Source organism: Rhinolophus ferrumequinum, chromosome X, assembly GCF_004115265.2.
Source record: "Rhinolophus ferrumequinum isolate MPI-CBG mRhiFer1 chromosome X, mRhiFer1_v1.p, whole genome shotgun sequence".
NCBI classification, from domain to species: Eukaryota; Metazoa; Chordata; class Mammalia; order Chiroptera; family Rhinolophidae; genus Rhinolophus; species Rhinolophus ferrumequinum.
In genome coordinates, this window is record NC_046284.1 from 8,993,954 (window position 1) to 9,006,588 (window position 12,635).

General features: G+C 46.0%; 1 pseudogene; it reads right to left on the reverse strand.

Moving 5' to 3' along the window:
* Positions 1-10,570: 10,570 nt before the first annotated feature.
* LOC117025619 (twinfilin-1-like) lies at positions 10,571-11,903 on the reverse strand (annotated as a pseudogene).
* Between the last annotated feature and the right edge of the window lie 732 nt (positions 11,904-12,635).

Consider the following 12,635-nt stretch of genomic DNA (forward strand, 5'->3'; position numbering starts at 1 on the left):
AGGCCAGCATAGGTGCCTTCCAATGCACAACCCCCCAGCAAGACCAGAGGAACCCCAGATGTGAGCCCATTTGGCTCCACCCCTCATCTTTCAGAGAGGAAGCTGGGGCCCAAAGAGGGCAGAGGGCTGCCTTTTACAGAGAGCAGAACAAGGGAGTAGGTATTAGTACTGGGACCAGGTAGGTACTCGGGACCCCCATGCCCACGGCATGGCTCACTATCTCCTTCCTTTTCCTCTTTAGAAGAGCCTCTCAGAGCCAAGAGGCCCAACAGAGGCCCATACAGGAGACAGACTTACTCAAGACCACCTAGCAAGTCAGTGATGGGGACAGGAATGGAATCAAGGTCTCTTGACCCCTAGTTCCATGCTCTTTTCAACCTCTCCTGCGTGTGGTGTCTGCCCCTGTGTCCCCGTCTCATTCTATGGACACCATGTTAATAGGAGTGTCACCCAAAAACGTCCCGACTCTCATACATTTGAGAAATGTTAAGTTATTCAGGTCCTTTTCTGTGCTGTGTGCACTGGGATTCTCTAAGACGGGAACCGCATATGCAGTTTGCCAGCTGCTTTGACCTCAGAAGTCCTTCATCTGTGAACCCATGGACTTTTCCCCAGACCCTCTGGACGAGTCTCTGAAGGCCATGGGAGCTTCAAGGTCTCTCTGCAGGGCAGCAAACAGAACAGTGTGAGCCTCAGAAGGATCCAGCTAAAGCAACGTGTGGGGTGAATTGCGGGGGGGGGTCGGGGGGGGAGTAGAGATTTTCAGGCCCAGGCCTACCTTCTGTGGACTCGGAAACTGAAGCCATCTCTGCCCTCAGTAGAATTATTCAAACCTCAACTTGACAGCACCCCTTAAATAAAGCTCTAATGTCTTCTGTGCTAAGGCTTCATAGACACATTTCCCTCTCTAACTAATCATCTAGTCTTCTTTTCTGTTCTTACCGATACCCTAGCACTTGATAGCACCTCGCACCCTTCAGCCTGTAGCCAAGAAAAATTGGCCAATTGCTTGTACCAATGTCCATCCTCATGACAGAGCTCAGTGTTTCCAGGGGGAGCCTGAGACGTTTCACCAGTAAAGGAAGGGGATCTGGACTGCAGCTAGAAGTGTCCTGTCCCATGGGCGGGCTGTCGTGGCCTCCCCATCAGCTCCTTGGGGAGGAGCTGGGTGCCTTGCTCCATACCTATGGCCTGTTCCACATGGCCAGGGTTGGCATGAGCGGTGGCATGGCTGATCTTTGGTGTTGTACCCTTTGCAAAGTGGGGCTGATATCAGGACAGGGGAAGGGTCTCTCCAGCAATTCATGACAGTGCTTCACCCTGAGGTTCAACTTCAAGGATTTCAGTGTAAATCACACAAACCCATGGAGATAAAATGTCCCTTCTGATATCACTTGTTTCCCAAGCCGAGGGAGAGTGTGTTTGGCAAAGGACTTTTACTGGAGCTCAAACTTGGCAAACCCAGAATGATGTGGGCAATGAGCCCCAACCTCCCAAAGCAGAAAAACACAAGTCAGGAATCTAGACAAGGGGCGGAGCTTAGTACGAGAAAGCTGAAGGCTCAGCTCTGGGTTCACAGTACATGGAACGGAGCATTCTGAAGCATCCCAGCTTGGAGCCAGCACACACGGACGGGGCCATGCGCCCATGTGTCTCATTGTTTTTCTATAGGAGCCTCCGAGGGTGGTGTGTCCGCCCTTTTAAAGGGAACAGATGGAGGCAAGAGAGGTGAAGGGTTTGGTCCAAAGCCACACAAGTAATTCCCAGCAGAGCCATACCAGGCTCCTAGAAACACTGCTTGTCAGAGGCAGAGGAGGCTCCGATTTGGCACCCTTGGCTGGTAGGAGTGGGGGAAGGGGTCAGCAGGGACTGCAGTCACCACCCACTAGCCCCGGCTCTGCTCCCCACTCCACACCCAAGGAAAAGGCTGAAAGCCAAGTGGGCAGGAAACCCCTGCTATCAGCATTCAGGTCGCCTGTCATCAAAGGAAGTGTGTTCTCTGCCCTCACTTCAGGGGAATTTCGGAGCCTAAAGCAAGTTGGTGAGTGCAGGAACTTCCTGTTCTCTGCTGGGTCGGGCTGGGTATTGCTGATTCGGGGGTCGGGGGAGAATGGGCAGGTCCACCTGACCTCCCAGGGCATGATGAAAGGTATGTTCTGAATTTGGCAGAATATCCTGTTTTATTTATGAAGCACCAACCCAAAATAGAACGAGAGCTCTTACATGTGGACATCCTGGCAAGCTTGGGAAGTAAGAAACGAAAATACCTCAGCCACAACATTTTCTATCTCCATTTCAGGCGGGCGAGTTCTGTCATCGTCACTTAGTCATACTATTAAGTATACAAATTGCCAGGTTGATAACAGGGTGGAGGAGGGCGGGGGAGGACTTGCTTGGGTGAGAGCTCTACCTCCCAGCTCCTCAGGAATTGGGTGCTTGGCAGCCGCCGCGGCCGCTCCAGGGCTGAGGAACAGGAAGCCGAGAGACAAGAGATGCCAACTCCCCCTTTCAGCCAACCTGACAATGGCTGGAAACAGGAAGCCCTGCCTAGATCCCCAAGATGATCACTTCAGACCCAAGTTTGAGGAGATTGATGACCAGGGAAGCGGTTTTCCTGAAGCCCATTGGAGGAGCCGTCTCCAGGTCTGCCCCGGAAGGGAGCTGGGCTTCAGGCTTGGGAAGCCCCCACGGCTCCTGAGATGGCTTAGGAGCACATCCCACGAGAGGCCCTCCCTGGAGGGAGGCTGGGGTCAGGGCTGCCCCTTCCAAGGGGCTTACCCCATGTCACCACCACGGGCAGCCTGAATCTGGCTTCTGAGCCAGAATCCTGCTTGTGGTGAAGAATTAGTCAGGATGACAACACTCAGAGCTTCAGAGCCTAGAGAAGGACGGCATTCATTCTGCTGTACTACCCGGGACTCGATTTAGTTGTTGATCTGAAAATTAAGAGAAAGAGAAAGAAAGAGACAGAGAAAGAAAGACAGAGGAAGAGACAGAAAGCTATTCTACTGTGAAAATACAAAACTCTGAGGGCAGAGCGGTAAGGAGAAAAGCTCCCCAGAGCATGTATGGCTATTCAGAGAGCATTGGTGAAGCCATCCCTGACCACACCGAGGGCAGTCCAGTGCTCAGGAGAGGACACCAGATTGGCATCAGCAGCCTGAATACCTGTCCCTGCTCTGTCACTTGTTAGCTCTGTAACTGCAGGCTAGTCACGACCTCTCTCTGAGCCTTAGTGCTCTTAACTCAAAAATGGGGACAATGAACATTCTCACCCCCTCAGACTGTTGTAAGGGTCAAACTATCGAATGGTGGTGAAAATGCTTTGAAAAGCACCGAGGGTGGAGAGAAGAGTACAGCACGGTACAATGTGTGCAACACAGGGGGTCCACAGATACATGCTTTTTGAACCCGCCACACACACCGCTCCATATCTTACCCCACCTTTGCCTAGGGAAATCTTCTCTTTCAGGTCTCAGCTTAAAAGTTGGGTCCTTGGGGGGAATCCTTTCCTGACCTTCAGGCTGGGCCAAACCTTTGTTTGTTTCCCTCTATACTTCTCAGGCCTCTATTCTTGCCTCTATTGTATGAATACGTCCCTCCCTAGAGATTAAAAGAGCCTTGGGCTCTTCCTTCTGTGCTACTGAATGCCCAGCGTCGAAGCAGAGGTCTGCCACAGAGTTGGTGCACAGTGAACGCTGAATAAACACATGAAAAGCTCTGCAATCCTCAGTGAGCCTCAACCTCCCTGAATTGCATTTTCTCTGTTTGCTAAGTGAGAATAATGATGTTGATGGTTCTTATAGTAATGGTGACGGCTCATTTGGAGCCTCTTGTGTGGAAGATCTCATGTAGTCCTTGCAACAATACTGTTTTTACCCTCACTTTACAAATTGGGAAACTGATGCTTAGCAAAGTTAGGTAAATCTGGTCTCAGTCATGTAGCCTGTAAGGGACAGATCCAGTAATTGAACTCAGATCGACCTTACACTAGATGCATGGTCCCGCTATACATACCATTACATTGCCAGTGGTGGCACATGAATGTGCTCAGAACACTTTCTGGCGTCTTATAGAAAGTAGTCGAGGAAATATAGGGTATGGTAGAGGTCGTGGTGGTGACGATGGAGGTGGAAGCACAGATGGGAGATAAAAGTGGTGGCAGCGGTGGTGGTAGGGGTGATGGTGGAGATGATAAAGGTGATGGTGGTGGTGGTGATGGAGACAGAAGTAGAGATGGACATGGAAGTGGAGGTGGTCATGGAGTTGGCAGTGGTAGAGGAGTTGGAGGTGATGGAGATGATGGTGGTAGTGGTGGAAGTGCAAATAGAGATGGTGATACAAGAGAAAGTAGTGGAGTTCGTGATGATGGTAAGGGAGGCTGTCGCTCAGTCTGGGTCATCTCTGTACTTCAGGGCCCTTGATCAGAGGGCTGAGGTTACTTGGGGGAAAAAGCAGGAGGAAGGGAAAGGTTAGTGAGAGGAAAGGAGAGAGAGCGGGAGAATCAGTTTCGAGCCACACTTCACGTATCTTGGGTAGGGTAGGGGTGGCATTTGGCGCCGGTGATCACCCTGAGCTGGAAGACACATGCTCACCTGAGGGTTCGGGCTCCACTATGGTTCTCATCTGTCACTGGCCTGTTTCTCTTGAAAGTCCGTCCTGGACCGACAAAGCTAATGGGAGTGTCACCACAGAAGTTCTCATGCTGTGCTAGCTGTGGTCCTTCAAGAAGCAGAGGCCCACGTAGGACTATTATGCTAGGATTTTATTAGTGGAAACACCTGTGAGAAAAAATGGGGAGGGGGCCGGAGAAGTCTGAAGGGCTGTCAGACCACAGTGTAATATGACCCTGAGTGAAGGAGAGAGGGAAGAAGGGTTACATGGAAACATCTAGACTGTCACACATTCTCAGGAAGGCTTGCCAAGGGTATCGGGGAGTCCCCAAGCAAGAGTTGAGCACCTGAGGAGGCACATGTTTCTCAGAAACAGGTCTAACTTAGCATCCTTACTCGTCCAGTCATTGGCTGGGAACAGCCCGGGGCCTCAAACACAGCCGCAAACACAGTGACGGATTTCAAAGGACAGAGTAAGGGCCCCAGGTCGGGAATGCCCTTGCAGTGGGGGCTTGTGGGGTGCATTCTCATGGCTGCCAAACTCTCTTGGTTGCTCACCTCTCTCCCCTAGCTTTCAGGTGGCTCTGGCCTAGCAAAGCCTTGATATGACAGTTCACCTTCTGGGCTGACTGAAAACTTCAGCTTTTAGCCTGGTTTCTGGCCCATTGCTCACAGACTCTCCAAAGCAGAGGCTGTGCTTCATTCTTTGCAAAACCAGCTCTCCGGTGAGTGACTTGTTTGGGAGTTTGCTTTCTGTTATAGCACAACACGGAGGTGCAAACTAGCCCAGCTCCACAGAAATGTCTTTTTAATGCACTGTTAGAGATCCTCCTTTAAAAGAATCCTCTAGCAGAGGCTTTCCACTTTCTTACAAGGGCAAGGACAGACCACCACCTTCTCACTGATATCAATCCAAGTCCCCACTTGTTCTGTCTTGTTATTGGCATGATGGGCACCTCTAATACCTTTTCTCTAATCGAACTCCTTTTCACATCTTTAGACATATGCTGGTACCTGCCTCTTTTGGACCATTTCCAGAGCACTCAGACAGAGGAGGAGAGAGAGAGAGAGAGAGAGAGAGAGAGAGAGAGAGAGAGAGAGAGAGAGAGAGAGAGCGAGAGAGCGCGGCTGTGTGAGAGGTGAGTCTCATGTGAGCTGGTAAGAGCCTGTCTTAGTGTGAAAAAGAATATGGTGTCAGAGAGAAGGGGAAAGAAGAGAAAATGTGTGTTTGGTTGTGGTGGGGAGAGCAGATGGGGAAAACAATTGAGTTGTTGTTCATACTCCCCCAGAGGGAAGCTACCCTCTCAGGAGAAGAGGAAGGAAGGAAGGAAGAAGGAAATGCAGGAAGATACAGGAGGGACCTAGCTCAGGCTAGGACTGAGCCCCTGTGTTTCCTTTGTGATGGACGGCTGGTTAGGCGAGTGCATTTGTGGTTAGCAAGCTTGGGCCCAACAGCAGGCACCCTTCATTACCAGAAGAACCACTGTCCTAAGGCCTCAGGTTACAAACCTCACATATGCTTTGCCTTTTACTCTGGGGCCTGCCAAGTACAGAAGACCCCTTGGGAACCCTTCCCATAATGACAGTGACTCACCTAAGTCCCTCAGAAGCCCTTCAGGCTGGTCACAATGGGTGATTTAATCTTTGTCCTCTACTTTCTTATCTCTGTGATTCTCCTCACACTACTTCTCCAACTTGGAATGTCCTCCCCAGCCCTCTCCGCCCCATCCATCCTTCCATATGGCAAAGCAAATGCCACCTCTTCCATGAAGTCCTCCTAAACTCCCCCAAGGGTAATGAATTACTCCCCTCTCTACTCTCCAGGAGCAATTTGCTTTTATCTAATTTATTCTTCATTCTGTCATATGCATTCATTTTTCTTTGATTATCCAAGCATGCTTATGGAGACAATTCATGCAAAAACAGAAAAGCATCAACAAAGAAGCCAAAGGGGGAGACCACCCACAATTCCCTATCCCAGAAACAACTGCTGTTAAGATTTTCCCATATTTCTCTCCAGTTGTGTGTCCATACATCGTTTCCTTGCTGTATTTGGATCCTGCTTATTTTCATTCACTATTTGTTTGGTTACCCTAAAGCAGAGCCTGAGACAGCACTTGGGTGAAGGTAGTTTATTTGGGAAGTGCGATGGCCAATTTTATGTGTCAACTTGACTGGGCCACAGTGCCCAGATGTTTGGTCAAACAGGATCCTGGATGTTTCTGTTAGAGTGCCTTTGTGCATGAGATTCACATTTAAGTCACTGGACACTAAGTAAAAGAATACTCTGCAATGTAGGTGGGCCTCATCCCAGCGGTTGAAGGCCTGAATAGAACAAAGACTGACCTCGCCAGAGCTAGACTGCATGCTGCCAGCAGACTGCCTTTTGACATGAATTGCAACATCAGCTCTTCCCTGGGTCTCCAGACTGACAGCCCACCCTGAAGATTTTGGACTTGCCGGCCTCCAAAACTTTATGAGCCGATTCCGTAAAATAACCCTCTCAATATTTATATGTACAACTCCTATTGGTTCTGTTTCTCTGGAGAACACAGACCAATACAGGAGACAATCTCAAAAAGCAGGGGTGAGGTGGCAGGGAGCATGAGACAAGAAAGGAAGGAAGGTCAGTGTCAGAAAGTATTATGAGGGGCTTGCTGCGGGCAAGGACGCCTTGATTCTACCAGGGCCTTCTGGGAAACGCCTAGAAAGCTTCCCATAGGTGCTTGCCCACCTGAAGGGTGGGAGGTTGAAGTATTTACCCTTCGGCTCCTGGAGCCATTCACAACACTGTACTTCTGGATCATGCTTGCAGGCTGGCTGGGGGATGCCCACCGCTTTGAGAAAGGCTCTGGAGTTCAAACCAGGAAGACATGAAACCCAAGCTCCAGCCAGGGGAGATAACTGTCAGAGCTCCCACGAAAGTGTCCACTGCACTGTGGCTGAAACCAGAGGGGACGTGATATGAGCATCAGATGTGTCTACGATTGTATCCTACGTATTGCCCCACATTATTAAAAATGTTTTTAAATCATTACTTTTCATGGATACACAATGCAGATGGCTGCCTCCTCCCTATGTCCTCGAACGGTCTTTTCCGTGTGTGTGTGTGTGTGTGTGTGTGTGTATGCCCCTGGTGTCTGTCCCTTTTCTGTCTCATAAAGTCAACAGTCAAATTGGATGAGGGCCTACCCTAAGGGTCTCCTTTGAACTTAATCACCACTGTAAAGACCTTATCTCCAAATACACTCACATTGTGAGATACTGGGGGTTAGGACTTCAACATACAATTTTGGAGGGAGGACACAACTCAGCTCATTAAGCCACTGAACACACACTGCTGTGTATTAGATCACTTCTCCGTCAGACTTGAACTAGAGCCAGTTGTTTCTTTCTTGTTTCGTTTTTTGTTTGTTTGTTTGTTTCTGAGTCTGTTTCTCCCACTGGATTGTCATCCACCTGAAGGCAGGACCCAGTGTGTGATTTAACCCGGTCTCCTCAGGCCCCAGCAATGAGGTGATGTTGTTTATCTTTATGGACATTAGCAATGTTACCACTGTCTGCCACTGATGTTGATTGAGCAATTGCCCCATGAAAGACTCTTCATGGACTTTCTTTTTAACTATAAAAGGAAACTTTATCGACGCATCATTAATTGGCAGTCTGTTGGTATGGACAGCACGCTTGCTCCTCTACCCTCCTCCATTTTTAACACTTACCTTAACTATTTCCTCTACTTATATTCAGAACATCAGAAAGTGCTGTCATTTTTGCTACAACTATCAACATAATTCAGAAAACTCGAGAGGAGGAATGTCTGATGTATTTACCTAAGTTTTTACTCTTTCTCTTGTCCTTTTGTCCTTCCAAGATTCCTTCTTTTATCGTTTCCTTTCTATTTAGAGAACGTACTTTAGCCATTATCTTAAGGCAGGCCTGCTGGTGACAAATTCTTTTAGTTTTCCATTAGAAAGATATTTATTCTGGATTTAAACTTCTGAATTGACAATTCTTGAAAAATGTTGTGTCACTTCTTTCTGGCCTCCATGGTTTCTAATGAGAAATGCGCTCATTCAAATTGTGTTTCCCCTATACGTATCATTCTCCCTCACTCCATTCAAGATTTTTCCTTTGTCTTTATTTTTCAGGACTGTTATGTGTCTTGGTATGTATTTCTTTGAATTTGTCCTGTTTGGGGTTCACTCAGCTTATTGAATCTGTAGGTTTATGTCTTTTGACAAATTTGGAAATTTTTCAGTTATTATTTCTTTGAATAATTCTTCAGACTCACACTCTTTTTTCTCCCCTCCTGGGAATTTAATTACGTGAATCTTTAATGATCTTTCATTATAATGATCTTTCTTTATAGTCGCACAGGTCCCTGAGGCTCTGTTTATATTTTTTCCAATTTTCTCTGTTGTTCAGATTGAATAAATTCTGTTGTTCTATCTTCAAGTTCTCTGATAATCTCTGTCATCTGCAACCTACTACAGAGTCCATCCAGAAAGATGTGCGTTTCAATTACTGCATTTTTCAGATCTAAATTTTCATTGAGTTCTTTTGTATCTTTTAAGCCTGTGCTAAGATTTTTATATTTTTGTTTCAAGCATGTTTGATAAATTCAATCACCTTAGATGATAAGGTGTAAAAATGAGTATTTCATACCTTATACTATGAAATGTACATTTCTGATATTTGTTTTATGCAAAATAAAGTTTAGATCAAAAACTTTTACATCCTGGATCCCCACAGTTCATTCAGAAAACACCTCCAAGTTATGACTCTTGCAGCAGGTTTAACAGATTAAACATGCTGAAGTGTTCTAGCTCCCTCTATTTCAAGTAGCAAAGGAAAATGAGGCTCAAAATCTCTGTAGGCTGTAGCTGAAAATGCAAAGCTTTAGAAAACAGTAAAACATGTTTTGAAATAAGATATAAATTGAAACAAGATCCTTAAGTGTTTATCTGTGTTAAGCTGATAAGTACTAGGACTTCAAAACAATTTTATTAAATCTGAATATTTGCTCAAAGATGATAAAGAACACAATTTGCCTATAAATATATGGTTTTGGAGAGAAATCAATCTTGATGTTTAAAACTCTTTCAACATTGCTGACTTTAGTTTTGTTTGCTTTTGAATGACATTCATTTAATATTCAACTGAACATAAATATCTGTCCTCACTATTTATAATGACATGACTTACTTTTGAAATAGAAACTTTTTAAGGCACTAGAAAGAGAATTTACTGAAGCTATTTAAATGTGTCTTTCAATGCCATCAGAAATCCTGAGGTACAGAAAATATCTTGTATCTTTAAGATTTCAGAGTAAGCTGATCTTCGGAAATTTTAATGCCATTTAAAAAAACCAAAGAGTCACATAGAAGACCGCAAAAATAAAGCACTATTTCTGAGTTGTAGACGTGATCCCACAGTCTGACAGTCAGCGGTGCTCATCAGAGTAAGCAACTTTCCACCTTTTCTTAGGCACACTAAGTTTTCCCCTTTAGAAAATAATCTAACCTGGTCTTTAACATATTCATTAAGTAGTAGGAATATTGTAAGGTCTTTCTCTCTCCTTTAAAGGAAAAAAAAATGATGTCTCACTAAAGAGTAGCAAGAAGTATATCTTAATTTTAGACATTAGACTTCCTGGAATTGGCCCAACCGTATAAAACTTTAAGAATTATGTGAAAGTGTGGAATCATCACACTATGAAAACATTGTTACAAAATTAAACATCACTATGTTGAACCCTTTTCTAGCTTTAACTCAAAAATAGCAATCATGAGACTTCTATAACATTAATTTTAAAAAAACCCAGAGAAGTGAAAGGTGCTATTTTTCAAAAAGTACATTTTTTCCCAACTACATATCAACATGGAATGATTTCAGTTTTCCTGTACTAAAAGCCAGACTTTTTAAAAGCTAGTATTATAACAATTGATATAATGATATTAATCATTCGTGGCTTTAGTTTCAGCTGTATCCCTGATTAGTCTTCGAATTCCTTTTCCCTGCTGGACCTTTTGGTTTTGCAAAACTTTGCTTATGTACATGCTGCTCAGGGTGTACTTCTTCATAAAGGAATTCTATAGTCAATTCATCTCCATTGTCTATCTCAGTCTTCTAATGACATGAATTTGTAGTTGTCTTTCTATGATTTCTAGTACAGGGCTCTTGTAGCTAGAATGCAGCATCCGTTCTTATACTGCGTGTCTCTTATCCAGCCAGGCATTGAATAAATAAAAACTATGGACTCCAAATAGTCCACTTCATGGGAACATTTACACAGAAAGCAATGGTAATGTGCAGAATCCTTGGGAATCCTCTTTGGCAAATCTTTTGGTTCTGTATTGTTGTGTTGGCCAAAATTACGATTTCATTTTTTATATCTATGTCCAATTGCACTTAGTTGAGCTGTCTGTTATTCAACCTTTCTAAAGCCTGAAAAGCTTCTTGAGAAATAGGAAATGCTACTCCTTGCAGTATTTGATGCTTAGTGTCCACACACCCACATAAGTTTGTACCTCATTAATTTTAATCTGTTGTAATTCTTCCTCAGCTGCAGTCAACGGGGCAGGAGAAGATTGTGACAGCAAATATATTTCACATCCATGTAATGATACATCTTCCTTTACTGTTCCATATACTTCATCTTTAATGTGGCCACTTCCAAACTCCTTTTTCAGAGTCACTCTTGTGCTACATCCAACATGTTTTGAGGAGCATGAGAATGATCTGGAGACCACACAATGAATATCCATTGATATCCCTGGGCATTCTGAGACTATAACCTGAATAATATATAGCACAGCTGTTTGTCCTCCAACAGGGGGAAAACCAAGGAATCCTAATCCTTATCCCTGGAATCTGAAGACTAACTACACGATCCAATCACAAGTTCCTCATTTTCAATAGATGTTTTCAGAAGTCTGTATTTTCCATCTCTTGCTCTGGCAAAGATATCTTTACCATCTTCACTTCTTATTTAAAAAGGGAAAGCTGGGCTAATGTCAGGGGACGGTGGAAGGCACTGCACCCTTCACCCAGGCCTCCTCGGAAACCAATTTCCTTCGCTCCTGGGAATTTCAGATCTGGATCCATCTGCAATGTGGTTGGTGGCCAAGCAGGGGTGGGGAGGGATGCAGGCCGGGAGCGCCCAGGACACAACAGCACAGAGAAGTGCAGAAGCCCAGCTCACCCCGTGAGACTGACTCCCTGTGCTCCCTGCCGGTACTCCCAGGCCCGCAGCCCTCCCTGCTCCCCAGGGGCCTCCCGGGAGCCCATTCCCCTCCTGCCGCGCTGGGCGCCATTACCTTGGATGCTGGTCTAGCGGGCTGTTCCATACTTTCTTGATAGCCAACTAAATTGGCAGGACATAGCAAGAGGACTTCAGCTTGTCACCAGGAAGCTGAGAGGAGAGGTGGTAAAGAACTAGTGGACTTGCGGACATAGAATGGGCCCAGTGTGTGCCGCAGGTGTGGAGTTTCAAGTCAGGGGAGGTTTTTCTCAGACATGGTGGTTTCTGGTGCCAATTTGGAGTAGGCAATGGCTCTGCTGCCCCATACTCTCTCAGGGGAGGGAATGGTAACCTCTCTCATGCCCACCTTTGTGGACAATGTGGCACCTATCACCTATCTGCATTTCTCAGCAGAGGGTTCTGCTTCACAAGCTGGAAGGACACGGACAGGCAGGCCAAGAGAGCATCAAGTTGAGAGCCAAGCCAAAGCGCTACAGGGATTTCCAAAGACCAGATGTGTGGCAGCGTTCCTGGCCCCTTCTCTTGCTTCCTGGGCACTGGTGGGCACGGTGGGAAATGGGCAGGGCTCACCTATACCACTCGCTGCTGCTTTACGTTCTTGGAAGCACCTGCTCATGTCTTATCTCATTAGAAACTCAACTTCTGTTACTCTTATTAGCTCCAATTTACAGGTGAGGACACAGGTCCAAAGGGGTGAAGTCACTTGTTAAAAGTTCATGGTTCCACCACTGCACTGTATACCTGAAGCTGAAGCTGAA